This window comes from Micromys minutus (genome assembly GCF_963924665.1).
Source record: "Micromys minutus genome assembly, chromosome: 6".
NCBI lineage: Eukaryota > Metazoa > Chordata > Mammalia > Rodentia > Muridae > Micromys > Micromys minutus.
The window spans coordinates 10,670,386-10,678,571 of NC_137975.1; positions in this window are offsets into that span (position 1 = coordinate 10,670,386).

Sequence of the window (8,186 nt, forward strand, 5' to 3'; positions counted from 1 at the left end):
TAGATGAAGTGCTTGAAGCACAAGTCAGAGAAACTGATTTCATATCTGGAGTAGGAGGTGTTTTTTTGTAACCACAGCACTGGGGACAGAAAGTTATCAATACAGACTGATTTCTGAAACTACATGTCACCCTACTGTTACCAAAATTGTGAACTTTTTGTACTATGAGAGATCTTCTCCCTGAAAAATAAGGGAGTGGGCAGTAATCTGGCTCTATACTCAAGCTTCCTAGCATAAATTTGTCCCTGAATGTGCATGTCAGAAGAAATGAACCATCATTGTTAATGTTTTCTCATCCTCAACATTTCATGTCACATGCAAGCCAATAAACAGTTACTCATAAACTATTAGATAAATGTAGTAAATTATAAATAAAATTGATAAAATAAAAATATAGAAAATATATCAAAGGTGGAAAATGATGGATTAAGACATTCAAATTTAGGACGTTATGAATACTTAAATGGTCCTAAACACACAACGCATACAAACATCACAAAAGCACACATGGAGAGAGCCATAGGAACAGGAAGAGACTGAAGAGGAAAGCAATTCTTCAAGAATCAAGAAAATTAGTTTAACAAGATAAATGCCAAACCTGAATGCATCAGATGCTTAGTTTTTTTTTAATTTAAAGAGAATTTAATACACTTTAGACAATTTATTATCAGGTCCTCAAACCATTGCATACATTACCTTTAGTTTCACTCTCTTTTAATATTATTGAAGAACTTTATTTTAAAAAAAAAAAAGATAAATGTGCAAATTTTTAAGCATTTTTTTTAAGGTTTGATACTCTGCATTAAGGTCTTACTGTTACAAAGAGCAAAAAATACATGTAAAACAGGATGTAGCCCGGAATTAGTCAAAGTTTTCTTAGTGTGTAAGGATTTAGCATAATGTTTTTGTTGTTGTTGTTGTTGTTCTTGAACTTCACACAGTTTGTGAGTTGTTTCTGGGGCAGTCTGAGCCTCTGGGGTTAGCATTCCACTATAAGTGACTGCATATTATGTCTGTTCTTTTGTGACTGGGTTATCTCACTCAGGATTTTGAAACCATTTTCTTTTTTTTAACTTTATTTTAAAAAACAAAGATAAAAAAATTAAACTTTTTGCATAAATGTGTACAAATATAATTGTGTCAGTGCTTGGCTTTTTTTTTTCCTTTTTTTAAGGTTTGATACTCTGGATTAAGGTCTTACTAGTTACAATGAGGAAAAATACAGGTAAAAGAGGATGTAACCCAGAATTAGTAAACGTTTTCTTGGTGTGTAAAGATTGAGCATGGCGGGTTTTTTTTTTCTTGTTGTTGTTTTGTTTTCTTTTCTTTTCTTTTCTTTTTTTATTGAACTTCACACAGTTCAAGAATTGTTTCAGTGGCAGTCCGAGCATCTGGGGTTAGCATTCCACTATCGGTGACTGCATATTATGTCTGTTCTTTATTGACTGGGCTATTTCACTCAGGATGATATTCTCAAGTTGCAACCATTTTCTTAAGAATTTGGTTAAGTCATTGTTTCTGATGGCTGAGTAGTACTCCACTGTGTAAATGTACCACAATTTTTGTATCCACTCATCTAATGAAGGACAAGTAAGTACTTTCAAGCTTCTGGCTATTATAATGAAAGTGGCTATGAACATTGTGGTGCATGTAATTTTGTTGTATATTGGAGTGTCTCTGGGGAATATGCCCAGAAGTGGAATAGCTGGATCTTCAGGTAGTATTATGTACTATTTCTGAGGAATCACCAGACTGATTTCCAGAGTGGTTGTGTCAGTTTACAACCCCACCAACAGTGGAGAAGTGTTCTTCTTTCTCCACAACCTGTCCAGCATCTGCTGTCATCTCAGTTTTGGACCTTGGCAAATCTGACTGGTATGAGGTGGAATCTCAGGGTTGTTTTGATTTACATTTCCCTGATGGCTAAGTATGTTGAGCACTTCCTTAGATGTTTCTCAGCCATTCGATATTCTTCAATTGATAACATTTTGTTTAGCTCTGTACCCCATTTTTAATAGGGTTGTTTGATTCTCGGGAGTCTAGCTTTTTGAGTTCTTTCTATACCTTGGATATTAGGCCTCTATCTGATGTGAAGTTGGTAAAGATCTTTTCCCATTCTGTTGGCTGCCATTTTGTTTTCTTGACAATGTCCTTAGCCTTACAGAAACTTTGCAATCTCATTAAGTCCCATTTGTTAATCTTTGACCTTAGAGCTTGAGAAATAGATGTTTTCAGAATATTTTCTCTTGTTCCTATGTGTTCTAAAGTTTTCCCTATTTTCTCATCTACTAGTTTCAGTGTATCTGGTTTAATGTGGAGATCTTTGATCCACTTACACTTGAGCTTTGTACAAGGAGATAAGAAAGGGTCCATTTTCATTCTTCTGCATGTTGAGTGCCAGTTGGACGAACACCATTTGTTGAATGGGCTGTCCTTTTTCCATTGTATGTTGAATATGTAGATTGCTTTTGGTAAGATGGCAATTTTTAATATGTTTATCCTTCCAATTCATGAGCATGGGAGATCTTTCCATTTTCTGAGATCTTCCTTGATTTCCCTCTTTAGAGGTTTGAAGTTCTATTCATACATGTCCTTCACTTCCTTAGTTAGAGTCACACCATGGTATTTCAAAGTTTTTGTGACTATTGTGAAGGGTATCTTTTCCATAATTTCGTTCTCCACATATTTGTCCTTTGATTATAGGAAGGTTTTGATTTGTTTGAGATAATTTTATATCCAGCCAGTTTGCTAAACTCATTTTTCAACTGTAGAAGTTCTCTGGTGTAATTTGTGGGGTCACTTAATTACACTCTCATGTCATCTGCAAAGAGTGATGTTTTTAATTCTTTCTTTCCGATTTGTATCCCCTTGATCTCCTTTCGCTGTCTAATTGCTCCATTCATGACTTCCAGTACTATGTTGAATAGGTAGGGGGAGATTGAACAGCCTTGGTGAGTCCCTGATTTTACTAGGATTGCTTCAAGTTTCCCACTGTTAAGTTTGATGTTGGCTATTGGTTTGCTGTACATTGCTTTTATTATGTTTAGGTATGGACCTTGGATTCCAGTTCTTTCCAGAACTTTAACATGAAGGCATGTTTAATTTTGTCAAATGCTTTCTGAGCATCTAGTGACATGACCATGTGATTTTGTTCTTTGCTTTTGATTATATGGTGGATTACATTGAAGGATTTCTTTATATTAAACCATCCATGCATCCCAGAGATGAAGCCTACTTGGTCATGATGAATGATCCTTTTGATGTGTTATTGGATTTGGTTTGCAAGGATTTTGTTGAGTGTTTCTAAATCAATGTTCATAAGTGAGATTTGTCTGAAGTTCTCTTTCCTAGTAGGGTCTTTGTGTGGTTTAGGAACTAGGGTTATTGTAGCCCCAAAAAATGAGTTAGGTAGTATTCCATCTGATTCTATCTTATTGAATAGGATGCAACCATTTTTTTTTAACAATTTGGTTAACTCATTTTTTCTGATAGCTGATAAGTACTCCATTGTGTAAAAGTACCACAATATTTGTATCCATTCATCTACTGAAGGACATCTTGGTTTTTTCCAGCTTCTGGCTATTATAAATAGAGCTGCTATGAACATTGTAGTGCATGTATCTTTGTTGTATATTGGAGTGTCTCTGGGGCATATGCCCAGAAGTGGAATAGCTGGATCATCAGGTAGTACTATGTCCAATTTTCTGAAGAATCGCCAGACTGATTTCTAGAGTGGTTGTATCAGTTTACAACCCGCCAACAGTGGAGAAGTGTTCTTCTTTCTCCACAACCTGTACAGCATCTGCTGTCATCTGAGATTTGGATCTTGGCCAATCTGACTGGTGTGAGGTGGAATTTCAGGGTTCTTTTGATTTGCATTTCCCAGATGGACAAGGATGACAAGCACTTCCTTAGATGTTTCACACCCATTCCATATTCCTCAATTGAGGATGCTTTGTTTAGCTCTGTACCCCATTTTTAATAATGTTGTTTGATTCTCTGGTGTCTACCTTTTCGAGTTCTTTGTATACCTTGGATATTAGGCCTCTATCTGATGTGGAGTTAGTAAATATCTTTTCCCATTCTGTTGGCTGCCCTTTTGTTTTCTTGACAGTGTCCTTAGCCTTACAAAAACTTCACAATATCATTAAGTCCCATTTGTTAATCTTTTACCTAAGAGCTTGAGCCATTGGCATTTTGTTCAGAAAATTTTCTCCTGTACCTATGTGTTTCAACGTTTTCCCTATATTCTCATCTAATAGTTTCAGTGTACCTGGTTTAATGTGGAGATATTTGATCCACTTACACTTGAGCTTTGTACAAGGAGATAAGAAAGGGTCTATTTATTTTTCTACATACTTAGTGCCTTTTGGACCAGCACCATTTGTTGAATAGTCTGTCCATTTTCCATTGGATTTTTACAGCTTCTTTGTCAAAATTCAGGCAACCATATATGTCTGGGCTCATTTTGGATATTCTATTCTATTCCATTGATCCCCGTGCCAATTTCTGTACCACTACCATGCAGTTTTCAGCAAAATTACCTTGTAATATAGCTTGAGGTCAGGGATAGGGATTCCCGCAGATGTTTCCTTGTTGTTGAGAATGTATTTCACTATTATACTTCTTTTGTTATTCCAGATAAAATTTCACATTGATCTTTCCAACTCAAGGAAGAACTGTGTTGGAATTTTGATGGGGATTGCATTGAATCTGTAGATTGCTTTGGTAAGGTGGCAATTTTTAAAATATTGATCCTTCCAATTCCTGAGCATAGGAGATCTTTCCATTTTCTGAGATCTTCCTCGATTTCCTACTTCAGAGGTTTGAAGTTCTTGTCATACAGGTCCTTCACTTTCTTAGTTAGAGTCACACCAAGCAATTTCATACTTTTTGTGACTATTATGAACAGTATCTTTTCCCTAATTTCTTTCTCCATGTGTTTCTCCTTTAAATATAGGAAGGCTACTGATTTGTTTGAGTTAATTTTATATCAAGCCCCTTTGCTGAACTTTTTTATCAGCAGGAGGAGTGGAATCTCCGCTGGTCCAGGCAGCAAATGGGCTGAGCCCTGTTCTGGGCCCCAAAGTTTCCAGGTGGGAACAGAGGTCCTAATTTTGAGTTCCTGGTCTCTGGATCAGGCAGGGCAGGGGCGTGCTCTCCATGCTCACTCAGCAGAGATCTCTCTGCACACTGGCTCACATTGGATACTTTCAAAAAACAGTGTATGCTGCATTAGACCCCAAAAATATCAGCTGCTGATATAGCAAGTATAATATTTTGTTAGAAAATAAAATACAGATACTGGGATGAAAGCTTAGAAAGATATCTGAACTTAATTTTAAAATGTGATTTAAGACAAAAATTTAAATACAATCAGAATGGGAAGGAATATATCATGGGTTTACCCTGAGTAGGGAAAAATTGAGGTTGACAACAAAAAAATTAGAAAAGGGAGACTGTCTTGAAGGTACACTGATTTGAAATAAGTTCTGATCAGAAATTGTCAATGAAGCATTAAATATAGGATTAACACAGAACATAAGAAGTGTGCTCACAGCATAGAAAATACAGTGATAGAAACTTCCTTTTTGCCTTTCTGACCAAGAGTGGGGACTGGGTGACCACCATCAGGAATCAGGACTGGCACGCTGAGGGCTGACCTCACAAAACTGCCTCACAAGTGCTCACTCAACTCATCACACAATGAGGCTGCCTCACACTCCCCCTGGCTCTCTGGGAAGGAAACTCCAGGACTTCATGGAGCACAGTCATCATGATGTACTCTGAAATTGTGTTCATTCTGGCCTGAAGACAGGGCCAGGTGACTGCCATCAAGAATCAGGACCTGCCTGCAAACAGCTGAGCTACAAAAACAGCCTTACAAATGCTCTCTGAACTGAGACAATGGAGATAGAACTGAGTCACTGCCATCAAAACTCACTGCCTGTCCACAAACAGCCAAACACCCAAAGCAATCTGTTTGGCATTCCAATGTTTGCTTTTATGGGAGAGCTGGGTTCTGGTATTGCCAGGTTGTCTTGGTTTCCTTGGGACATACTCTTTCACTTTTCTCTTGCCATCTTGTTGTCAGTGATATGTTCTTGCCTTTCTCTTGTATCTGGTCTGTGTCCATGGATCTTCACTGGTCCAGGTGTCATATTGGCCAAGCCCTGTTCTGTGCCCTGAGGTCGACGCAGGGTGGAAACAGAAGTTCCAAAGTTGTGTTCTGGTCCCTGGATTGAGCAGGGCTGGGGGGTCCGCATACTGTGCACACTCCGCAGAGATCTCTCTGCTTCCGGCTGCCCAGATCTCCTACCTACCAGACCTTTAAGCTTTAGGAGCTGTTGTTCCGAGTGTCAGATGGGCTGCGCCCTGTTCTCTGCCCTGAAGTCGTCACCGGGTGGAAACAGTAGTTCCAAAGTTGTGTTCTTGGTCCCAGTCTTTAAGCCTTTAGGAGCTGCTGCTGGGGCGGGGGCAGGTGGGCCAGGCCCTGTTCTGCACCCTGAAGACGCCACCGTTTGGAAACAGAAGTTCCAAAGTTCTGTTCCTGGTCCCTGGATCAGGCAGGCCTGGGGGTGCGCTTACTGTGCACACTCCGCAGAGATCCCTCTGCTCCCTGGCTGCCCAGACCTCCTACTCACCAGTCTTTAAAGCTTTAGGAGTTGCTGCTCCGAGTGTAAGCTGGGCCACTCTTTGTTCTGCGCCCTGAAGTCGCCCTTTAACTTTATGTTAAAAAACAAAGTTAAAAGAAAAAAAAATTAAACATTTTTGCTTAAATGTATACAAAAACATTTTTGTCAGTGCTTAGCTTTTTTTTTCTTTTTTTTTAACGTTTGATACTCTGCATTAAGGTCTTACTACTTACAATGAGAAAAAGTACATGTAAAACAGGATGTAACCTGGAATTAGTCAACGTTATCTTGGTGTGTAAGAATTGAGCATAATGTTTCTTTTTTTGTTTTATTTTGTTTTCTTTTTTTATAAAAAAACTTTATTTTACAAAACAAAGATAAATGTACAGATTTTAAACATTATTTGCTTAAAATTATACATTTTTGTCAGTACTTTTTTTCAGATTTTAACATAATTTTTACATAAAACTATATGAATATATTTTTTAGTCAGTACTTGATTTTTTTCAAGGTTTGATTGTATGCCTTGAAAACTTAATAGTTACAATGAGCTAAAGTACATGTAAAACAAAATGTAACATGGAAATAGTGAAAGTTTTCTTGTTTTGTAAATATTTTTTGTTTTGTTTTCTTTTCTTTATTTCTTGGACTTCACACAGTCTGTGAGTTGTTTCTGGGGCAGTCCGAGCCTCTGGGATTAGCATCCCACTGTGATGACTGAATATTATGTCTGTTCTTTGTGGCTCAGTTATCTCACTCAGGATGATATTCTCTAAATGCATCCATTTTCTTAAGAATTTCATTAAGTCATTGTTTTTGATAGCAGAGTAGTATTCCATTGTTGAAATGTACCACAATTTTTATACCCATTCATCTACTGAATGACATCTGGGTACTTTCCTAACTCTGGTTATTATAAATAGAACTAAAATGAACATTACAGAGCATGTATCTTTGTTGTATATTGGAGTGTCTCTGTGGTATATGCTTAGAAGTAGAAGAGCTAGATCTTCAGGTAGTACTATGTCCAATTTTCTAAGGAATCGCCAGACTGATTTCCAGAGTGGTTATATCCGTTTACAACCACACCAACAGTGGAGAAGTGTTCCTCTTTCTCCACAAACTCTCCAGAATCTGCTGTCATCTGAGGTTTGGATCTTGGTCAATATGACTGGTGTGAGGTAGAATCTCAGGGTTGTTTTGATTTGCATTTCCCTGATGGCTAAGGTTGAACAGCACTTCCTTAGATGTTTCTAAGCCATTCCATATTCCTCAATTGAGAACGTTTTGTTTAGATCTGTCCCCCATTATTAATAGGGTTGTTTGATTCTCTGGTGTCTAGCTTTTTGAGTTCTTTTTATACCTTGGATATTAGGCCTCTATCTAATGTGGAGTTGGTAAAGATATCTTCCCATTCTGTCGGCTGCCGTTTTAATTTCTTGACAGTATCTTTAGCCTTACAGAAACTTTGCAATCTCATTAAGTCCCATTTGTTAATCTTTAAACTTAGAGCATGGACCATTATTGATTTGTTCAGAAACTTTTCTCCTG